Source organism: Anomaloglossus baeobatrachus, unplaced genomic scaffold, assembly GCF_048569485.1.
Source record: "Anomaloglossus baeobatrachus isolate aAnoBae1 unplaced genomic scaffold, aAnoBae1.hap1 Scaffold_3402, whole genome shotgun sequence".
In the NCBI taxonomy this organism is placed as follows: Eukaryota; Metazoa; Chordata; class Amphibia; order Anura; family Aromobatidae; genus Anomaloglossus; species Anomaloglossus baeobatrachus.
Genome location: NW_027442774.1, coordinates 13,455 through 24,239, shown reverse-complemented (window position 1 = coordinate 24,239; position 10,785 = coordinate 13,455). Strand labels below are relative to the sequence as shown.

General features: G+C 43.8%; 1 long non-coding RNA gene across 1 annotated transcript; it reads left to right on the top strand.

Moving 5' to 3' along the window:
- The first annotated feature begins 3,977 nt into the window (after positions 1-3,977).
- On the top strand, positions 3,978-5,723 carry LOC142271883 (uncharacterized). Its single transcript, XR_012736857.1, has 3 exons — positions 3,978-4,102; positions 5,019-5,099; positions 5,534-5,723. It is a non-coding gene; the product is annotated as an uncharacterized LOC142271883 (long non-coding RNA).
- The last annotated feature ends 5,062 nt before the right edge of the window (positions 5,724-10,785 follow it).

Sequence of the window (10,785 nt, the reverse complement as noted above, 5' to 3'; positions counted from 1 at the left end):
CCCCATGCCCCCGTGCGCTCCTCTGCAGCCTCCCCACGCCCCCGTGCGCTCCTCTGCAGCCTCCCCACGCCCCCGTGCGCTCCTCTGCAGCCTCCCCACGCCCCCGTGCGCTCCTCTGCAGCCTCCCCCACTCTTCCAGGCCCCTGGCAATTTTTGGGCAATGGAGGACATTGTCTTTAATAAAATGGAGCCAGACATCGTGGTACACGCATGCGCGGACTCCAGCACCATTTTAATGAAGACAGAATACTGTGGTAATGAGGACGTGCTGCAGTGGTGGTGCTGTGCGATATTCAAATAAAGAAAAGGGGGAAAGCCAGGAGGACGCCGGCGGAGGAATAAATACCGAGGTCCCGACCCACAAAGGCCCCGCCCCCGCTGCACCTGTCAATCAAAGTGCAAGGCATTTCTGGAACTTCGATTAAAGATATTTCATCAGCCAAGCATCGGATCTTTCTATAACAGGTATGCCTGGATTCAGCATCGTACTGCCTGTATGCCACTGCCTTTACTTTAGGCCTCTTTCACACGTATGTGCCTCCGGTACATGTTTGGCAGTTTTCTCACGTACCGGAGACACGTACACACGTAGACAAGGATGTTCTAATGGATTTGGATACACATAAGTATTTTTGCACGGAACTTACATGTATCCGTGTGCTTCTCACGCCGACATGTCCATTTTTTTCTCTGGCATCACGGGTGTCACACGGAACGCAAAAGTGTGACACGTAATGCACACGGACCACACGGATGTGTTCCGTGTGACACGCACCGGAGAAAAGACGTGTCTGCGAGAGAAAAGAAAAAAACATTACTCTCCTTCTCCAGCCCTCCTGTCTCTGCCGCTGCTGTCACTTGCTGCCGACCGCCGCTCATTATGCTTATTTAATATTCACTTCACTGCGGCCGGAAGCTGCAGCAGCGGGGAGTCTGCAAGACCGGAGACCGAAGATCAGCACCATGGACAGCAACGCCAGGGACAGGTGAGTAGAAAATTCCCGTTCTCCATGTGTTATCACGGATAACACACGAAGAACATACGTGTGCCATACACACAGCACACCGAGGGCAATACGTATCTTTGACACGTCCGTGAAACACGTGCGTGATTTTCACGGACGTGTAATAGAGGCCTTATACAGCAAAATCCTGCTGGTTGGTTTTCTTCTCTTTAATAGGTTGCAATGTTTTCACAACTTGGAAGTTGTGCAAAAACATTGTGATTTTTGGCATTTACACCACCGTGTCGGCCAGCTCCACCAATACAAGCATAGGATGCGCAGCGCATGGGTGTCCTGTCCACCCATCAAATTCATCATAGGTTACATCACTAAAGATGTGTAACTTAAGGCCCTGTCACACACAGAGATAGATCTGTGGCAGATCTGTGGTTGCAGTGAAATTGTGGACAATCAGTGCCAGGTTTGTGGCTGTGTACAAATGGAACAATATGTCCATGATTTCACTGCAACCACAGATTTATCTGTGTGTGTGACGGGGCCTTTACTCCAGAAATGTCCCCAAAGCAGGTGGATTTTTTTTCCCCCAAGTATAAGAGATTGAAAAAAGGTTTTAAAATTTATTTTCTCTATAAATTTGTTACCATTTTTTACTGGAAATCTATGTCCTCAAATTAAGACTGCAGCGCTATGGTTTTTTTTTAGAATGGCTGCTGTATGTATTGTATTTTTCGGATTATAAGACGCAACTTTCCTCCCAAAAATTTTGGGAGGAAAATGAGGGGTGCGTCTTAAAATCCGAATGTAGCTTTACCTGGGGGGCCCGTCTGTGCGGCGACCAGGTCCGTTGAGGCGGCCGGGTGCCTGTGGCCGCGGGCGGGCGGCGGCCGGGTGCCTGTGGCCGCGGGCGGGCGGCAGCCGGGTGCCTGTGGCCGCGGGCGGGCGGCAGCCGGGTGCCTGTGGCCGCGGGCGGGCGGCAGCCGGTTGCCTGTGGCCGCGGGCGGGCGGCAGCCGGTTGCCTGTGGCCGCGGGCGGGCGGCAGCCGGGTGCCTGTGGCCGCGGGCGGGCGGCAGCCGGGTGCCTGTCGGTGCAGGCGGGCGGCAGCCGGGTGCCTGTCGGTGCAGGCTGCCTCTGTGCAGGTGGTGGGCGGGTGACCTGCTGGCTGCCACTCTGTGCGTCCGGGCGGCTGTGCGGCAGGTTTCCCAGTGTGTCTGCGATCCCAGTTTCAAATGATGGCGCCGGGAGTCAGCGCGTGCGCAGATGGAGCCCTTGGATGAGAGCTCCATCTGCGCATGCGCCGCTCCAGGCGCCATCATGTGAACCAGGACCGCGGACACTGGGACACTCACCACACCGGCCTGCGTCACCACTCATCCGCTGCTGCTGCCACTACTGACCTGCCGCCACTTACCAGCTGCACCTGCCACCACTCACCCTCCGCGCCTGCCGCCACGGGACGCCGCCACTGTCCTGCCGCCACGGACGTCGACGCGCTAGCCTCCATTGACCCACCGCGCCTGCCAGCACAACCTTTACGTGCTGTGACCCCGCTTCACCACCACTGCTGCCCCCCCTCCAGTAAGACAACACCGGAATATAAGACGGACCTCATTTTTATTTTTTACCTTTATCTCTAAATTTGGGGTGCATCTTATCATCCAAGTGCGTCTTATAAAGCGATAAATACGGTAATTGCACAATTGTTTTGGGGATATTTTATTCACCTTGTTCACTATATAGTACAACTGATGTGTTGGTGTGATGCTTCAGGTCATTACGAGTTCAGAGACACCAAACATGTATAAGTTTACTGTTATCTAAAGGGTGAAAGAAAATGCAGACGTTTGCATCATTTCCCGAAAACTGTAGCATTCTCATTTTTCGGGATCTATGGCTCAGTGATGGCTTCTTTTTTTGCATCTCGAGCTGACGTTTTTAACAGTACCATTTTTGCACAGATGCTACGTTTTGATCGCCTGTTATTGCATTTTGTGCAAAATTTACGGCGACCAAGAAATGTAATTTTGTCGTTTGGAATTTTTTTGATGCTACGCCGTTTATCGATCAGATTAATTGATTTTATATTTTTATAGATCGGGCCATTCTGAATGCGGTGATACCAAACCTGTATATTTTTTCTTTTTTTTAACTCTTTAATTTTCAATTGGGCGATCAGGGGGTGATTTCAACTTTTTAGGTTTTTTTTCATTTTTTTTTTTTAAAACTTTTTTTTTTTACTTGACCCCCTAGGGGAGTAAAAGGATCAGCAGTCTGATCGCTCATTTATTTCTGTAGATCAGAGCAGCATTGCTGTGATCTGCAGAAAAGGAGCTCTCCTCTCACACATGGTCCTCTGACCAAACTCTGATGACTGATGGAAAATACTAATGAAACTTGGATCCACTTCTGAGGACTCTCATCTCTTTTAAATATTTTTCTTCTATCCACCGGCTAACACGGTACAAAGAATGTCCGTCATGATCGTCCATGTAAGCGCACTGTGCGTCCCACAAGACTGTATGCATATGAGAACAACTGGACCCATCATTCCCATAGCTCACAATTATTGGCTGATTGGCCACCAGTGATACACTTTAGATTAGGGCTACACAGCGGCATTTGCAGGCGACATCTAGATCATGCATCTCATTGCTACATTGAAAGACAAATGTTTGTAAATGTGTTTTATTTTCTGTTTTTCTTTTTTGCAGGAAAATAAAGGCAACGACAGAAAGTTATATTTATAATAGTTTATCTTTTATTACTGCCATATTTACTATACTTATTAATTTGAGGTTCTTAGTGCACATTTTAACCAAATTGTGCAAGCCCATCTGCCAACGACAAGGCGACCTCATCAGATGGGGCCCTACACTAACCTATTTATTGTATTTGTAATATTCTTATTATTATCCTAGTAACCTATTCATTACTATTACAATATTATTATACTTTATTATTACTATCATTAGTCTAGTACTATGAGATCACTAGAATTAAAGCTGTTGATCCAGAAGAAGGCGAAAAAACCCCTGGACACATTCAGCCAATTTGTGTCACAGGGTAAAAATTCCTTCTCGACCCCTGGAAAAGGCGATCAGTCAGAGAACCCTGGATCAAATCTGACAGTACCTAATAATGTATTGTTAGAATTATATTATTCCTAATAATAATGTAATATTATAATTTGTATTACTATTTCATTACCATTATTTTTTTAACTACTATTTCTATCCTTTTTAACCTATTCTTTCTAATATAATTATTATTACTAATATCCATTTTATTTCTTTATTTGCTATGAATTAGATCCCTATTCTTAAAGCTGTTGATCCAGAAGAAGGCAAAAACCCTTGGACACGTTCAGCCAATTTGTGTCTCAAGGGGAAAAATTCCTTCTCGACCCCAGGAAAAGGCGATCAGTCCAAGACCCTGGATCAAATCCCCTAATACCTATTATTGATCTACTAATTATTCTAGTCATTACTATAAATACTGTAAAATTATTATTACTATTATTATTATTTATGCTATTTTTCGTTTGTTGCTATTTTACTGATCGTATTACTATTTTAATATTATTCTACTGTCATATTTTATTCTAGATATTTTTGTTATTTTTTATTATTACTATTATTACTAACATTTGTATTGATATTTTACTAAAATTATAACTTAAATTCCTATTTCTAAAGCTGTTGATCCAGAAGAAGGCAAAAACCCTTGGACACGTTCAGCCAATTTGTGTCTCAAGGGGAAAAATTCCTTCTCGACCCCGGGAAAAGGCGATCAGTCCAATAACCCTGGATCAAACCTGCTGAGATTTTTATGGATCTATTTATCATTATTATACAATTAATGTTAGAGTTACTGCTTATTATTATTATGATATTAGATACTATATTACTGCTTCTATTATATATGTCTTTAATGTTTTTACTACATTTTTAACCTATTTCTAAACCTAATATTTACTATTTTTTGATTATTATTATTATTATTATTATTAATAATTTATTATACTCACCAGATTTTATGCTGTTGATGTTCTTACAGCTTGTATGTTGGGTCCACAGTCCATCAGCGTCTCATCGCTTTGAAGAGCTTGGTCCATACGGTGTTTTTTATTTTACTGAGGTTGGTGCACATCTTTTTGAATACGGAGGACTGCTGGCGGATCATCTGTCTCTGTGCAGGCTGCTTCTTAACTGGTCTCTTTGCTGGCTTTTTCTGAAGTCTCTGTCTCTTTGCCAAGTGGATCCGAAGTCGTTGACTTTGTGCCGGCGGACTCTGATCTCGTTGACTCTGTACCGTCTGGTTCTCATCTCGCTGTCTCTTTGCTGGCTGGCTCTGGTCTCGTTGACTCTCTGCCGGCTGGTTTTGATCTCGTTGTCTCTTTCCTGGCTGCCTCTGATCTTGTTGTCTTTTTGCTGGCTGGTTCTGATCTTGTTGACGCTGTGCTGGCTGGTCCTGATCTTGTTTTCTCTTTGCCGGCTGGTTCTGTGTGCTTGTTGTGGTATTTTGAACCATTCGTCGTTGAGCTCCTGAACCTTTCTTTTCTTTCTTCTTAGTGTCTTCTTTCTCATCTTCTTCAAAGTCTTTCACCTCCCGATATTTTAGTGGATCGGATATCACCACTTCATTCCGCTGCTGTGGCGTCTTCTTGGTGTCTTCTTTCTCACTTTCTTCCTGGTCTTTCACCTCCATTGGTTCCATTATCTCTTCATTTTGCTCTTCTGGCGTCCATGATGGCGGCTCTGGCGTCCATGATGGCGGCTCTGGCGTCCATGATGGCGGCTCTGGCGTCCATGATGGCGGCTCTGGCGTCCATGATGGCGGCTCTGGCGTCCATGATGGCGGCTCAAGTCTTTCTTCATATAAAGGATATGGAAGATATTTTTTCTGTGCTTCGCGGTTGGTCGGCATCAGGCGCTAAGAAAAAAAGAGCAAGTTAATTGTCTGCTGAGACATTCCTTTACATCTATGGACAGAACACGAGGACATAATATGCGGAGTGATCAGTCACCTCCATATTGAAGATTGGTGACGGGAGGAATCTTGTGCTGTAGATGAGAAGTTGGTTTTCCGCCTCCTCCCTTGTGCTGGGACAATCTGGAGAGAAAACACAAGCAGATAATGGGTTAAATCATACAATGTCCAGAAATCCTTAAAATTACAGGAAAATTCCTTTAACCCAAATCACCGTGACCTGCTGGATTCTGAATGATTCTATGCAAAGAAAATCACACAAATTACTATGGAAAACTATTTTCTATCTGACAATGTGCTGTAATTCTGTGCTGGACTAATACATGTTCTGGATTATTAAATGCTGGATTATAGGAATGACACTTTATTCTCAGATTTACTGGAAATTGTTATTCTATAAAATAATAATCTCACATGATACGTATCCAGAGCCGAAGATGCAGTGCCGGCGGCGGGAGACGTCCTAAAGAAAACAGAATCTGGTGAGTGTCCTCTCATCAGGGATGAACAATAGGACGAGGCTCTGTGTATAATAAAGCTGCAGACCTCCATAGAGCGGCTGCTCTGTGCCATCTTGTAAATATCGTACATTGACAACTCCATAGTAAAATCTGTGAATCCAAAAAAGATTTAGTCATAGATCTGATAAATACACAAACACCGCAGATCCCACACATATTCATAGTGCGCGTCCCCCCAGTTATCAGACCCCATTACACCCATACATGGAGGCAACATGAGCAAACCCAGTCTATTCTGGGTGTTTGTAGAGTCTCCAGTATAGTTAATACCACATGGAAAACATTGTACATTGGATTGTACTGGGGCCTGTAAATAAAGATATATATGGCAAACATGGATTCCTATGTTCTTCATGCAAATAAAAACAACTAACCCCACAAAAATGACAGCGACAGTGACTTCATTACCAGCACGTAGAGCCTAACCCCCAATAACAGTGTCAGGACACTAATTCCACTGACATTAGTGGTAAATAATGCCCCAATAAATAATACCGGCAGCAGTGTCCTGTGTGACCTAAACATAAACCTCTGCTTTCCTGCAGCCACTAGGGGGAGCCCAGTGCACCAGTAAATACAGATTGTACTGATAGCGCCCCCTAGTGGCCGGTGACAGCAGCGGTTGTGGCAGAATTCTCGTCTCTGCCCGGTTTCTCGCCTGTTTTGAGTTTAGGTGAAATGATAAAATCATCAGCGGATTCCAGATAACAGGAAAGAAGCATCGAGGAGAGGAGATAAATCAGTGTCCGGTCATCAGGGGATGTGATGGCGGCTACTCACCGATATACAACTCCACTCGTCACTGTCTGTAAAACACTGAGGAGAGCGACAGTTTGTTTGTGTTTCTTCAGATTCAAATCCAGCAATCTTATTGGCTGCTGACCAGTGTCATGCAACACACAGAATTTAAAGGGACAGGACGATGTTATTTCTTCACAGTGCATTTCATATAGACGTGCTATAACTCTGCTTAATATATGAAGCTGGGGAGATAATCTGGGGGGCAGCTTTATGATTTCATACTCAGCAATTAAAATATCACTATATATATCGTCAGAACATTATATTCTACATATTATTAGAGTATCGGTCCATGAAGGAGTTAATTATAAATTATATTATTTTCAATTACCTTTTCCTGAACAGGATATTTTACAAAGTTTTCTTTTTCTCACATGGCTGATGGTTATTTCTACATTACTGACATTTAACCCCATTACAACAGCCTTACGGAGATAAACGGCAGGCAGAAAAAAGTAAATAGCGCCCCCAAGCGTCGGAAAATCTTTGGTATTTTAGCTACCGGGGGTAGGTGAGACCCTGGAGATCATGATTCGGGTCGTTTTTTCCGGTCCCCATTCACGTAATCATCGGTATACACTGTATACTGATGGTCACGTTACAGTAAATGACAGCGCACGGTGAAAAATGATTTATCTCCCAAATGGCATGATCAAACATGTCAGATGGTAGATAAATCTCCAATCCCCTCCGGTCGTCAGGTGTCGCCAAAGTGACCCCCCCCAACCCCCTCTCCATAATTCAAGATGGCAGCATGCCGGCCACATTCACCCTCCTCCTTCCTGATTGCTGTCGCATGTGCCATAGCAGATGCAACACAAAACTCCTCCCTAGGTTCAGCCAGGTCACCCCCTATAAACCCCCGGTGTTCCTTTTTTTGTTGTCTATTTTTTTTTTTATTACTGACAGTTGTGATGTCGGGTATCTGATAGACGCCGTGACATCACTAACCGCTGGGCTTGATGCCAGGTGACATTACAGCTGGTACCAACCCCATTTATTACCCCGTTTGCCACCGCACCAGGGCATCAGGATGAGCTGGGGCGAAGTGCCAGGATTGGCCCATATTATAGATGCGCCACTTCTGGGGCGGCTGCGGCCTGCTATTTTTATACTAGGAAGAGTTCAATAACCATGGCACTTCCCACCCTGAGAATCCCAGACCCCAACTGTCAGCTTCACCTTGGCTGGTAATCCAATTTGGGGGGACCCCATGTTTTGTAATTATTTATAAATAATTAAAACAAACAGCCTGGGGTGCCCTCCACATTGGATTACCAGCCAAGGTGAAGCTGTTAGCTGTGGTCTGCAGGCTGCAGCTGTCTGCTTTATCCTAGCTGGCTATCAAAAATAGGGGGGACCCCATGTCGTTTATTTTAATTATTTATTTAGTTTTCAGCTAAATACAAGGCTAAGCACCCTGTTGTGCCACATGAAAGGCATTAAAGGGTGCCAGCTTAGAATATGTAGGGGGTGGGACATTATATATGTGTTTGACATGCATCCATCCATCCACTGTAGCGTTTTAGGCTGTGTGCCCACAATCAGGGTTTGCAGTGTTTTGGACGCAGAGTAGTTTCGTTCCTTCCAGTACGCTGCATTGTGCAGTAGAAGCGCAGTGGAAGAATTTTTATAAATCCCATGCCCACTGCGCTTATTTTCTCTGCAGCATAAACTGACATCCGATGGGGTTTCCTGAGCAGCAGCATGTAAACTTATGCTGCAGAGACGAGAGCTAAAGTCCACAGCAGCCTTAACCCGGATTGTGGGGACAGGCAGCTGTGTTCTTCCGTGGACAACACTCCCATCTCTGCAGAAGGGCTGGCACTGTGTACTAGACACAGTGTCGCCAGATCATAGGCACATAGCCTAAAAGAGAGAAATTTTGCATTAGAGCAACATTTTTGTGAAGTACCTGAGGATTCAAAATGCTCACTTTACTCCTGGATAAAATCCTTGAGGGGTCTAGTTTTCAAAATGGGGTCACTTGTAGGGGTTTCTGAAGTATAAGTACCCTAGGGGCCCTGCAAATGCGACATGGTGCCCGCAATTTATTTCAACTTTTCCAATATTCAAATGGTGTGCCTTCTATTCCAAGCACTCCCATTTATCTAAACACGTTTTTGACCACATGTGGGGTATCCCTGGCTGCATAAGAAATTGGACAAACTGTGGGGTCCACTTTTTGGTGCTGCCTCTCGAAAAAAATGAGAAATTTAATGCTAAAGCAACATTTGTGTGAAAAAAAAAGGAAATTTTTCAATATGGCGACCTAAGGTTATCAAATTCTGTTAAGTACTTGTGGATTCAAATTGTTCACTATAGCCCTAGGTAAAATGCTTGAGGTGTCTTGTTTCCAGAATAGAGTCACTTGTGGGGAAGCTCCACTATTTCGGCACCTTAGGGGCTCTCCAAACGCTTCATAGCATCCGCCATGAATGTGCGTTCACTTGTAAATGATGTACATGGAGGAGAATGTAAATTATTCTCATTTGTAAACATTTTGCCATCGTTTTATTCCGAGGGTTTTTTCTAGCCAATTTTCCAGTCAAATGTCGCTCCTTCCCTTTCAAGCCCTGCCATGCGCCCAAACAGTTGGATTTGCACCACATATGAGGTATCAGCGTACTCAGAAGAAATTGCACAATGAATTTGATGCTGATTTTTTTTTCCTGTTGGCTTTCTTTTCTTTTTTTTTAATAAAAGTATCTGGTTGAAGTAACAGTTTTGTGGTAGAAATGTATTTTTTAATTATCACAGCTCAACATTCTAAATTTCTGTGAAACACCGGGTGTTCAAGGTCCTCTCCAAACATCTAGATAAATTCCTTGAGGGGTCTAGTTTCCAAAATGGGGGTCACTTGTGGGGGGTTTCTGCTGTCTAGGTACCTTAGAAGCCCTACAAATGTGACATGGTGCCCGCAATGTATTTCAGTCAAATTTGCTTTCCAAAATTCAAATATTTCTCCTTCTGTTCCGAGCTCTCCCATTTGTCCAAACAGAGGTATCTGACCACATGTGGAGTTTTAGCGCGGTCAGAAGAAACTGGAGAACAAATTTTAGGGTCCATTTTGTTGTTATTTTTTTCTAAAAGTGAATAAATTGGGTCTAGAGCAACATTTTTAGGTAAAATGATCATTTTTATTTTTTTTCATTCCACATCGCTTTAGGTCCTGTGAAGTATCTGAAGGGTTAATAAACTTCTTGGATGAGGTTTTGAGTACTTTGAAAGGTGTAGTTTTCAGAAAGGTGTCACTTTTGGGTATTTTCTGTCACCTAGGCTTTTGAAAGTGACTTCAAACATGGTGTGGTCCCTAAAAAAAATGATTTTGTAAATTTTGTTTGAAAAATTAGAAATTGATGATAAACTCTGAACACTTCTAATTTCCTATCATCAAAACATTTTGTTTCAAAAATTGCGCTGATGTAAAGTACGCATGTGGGAAATGCAATTTATTAACTATTTTGTTTGACAGAACTCTCTGGTTAAGGCCCGTTTCACACGTCAGCAGG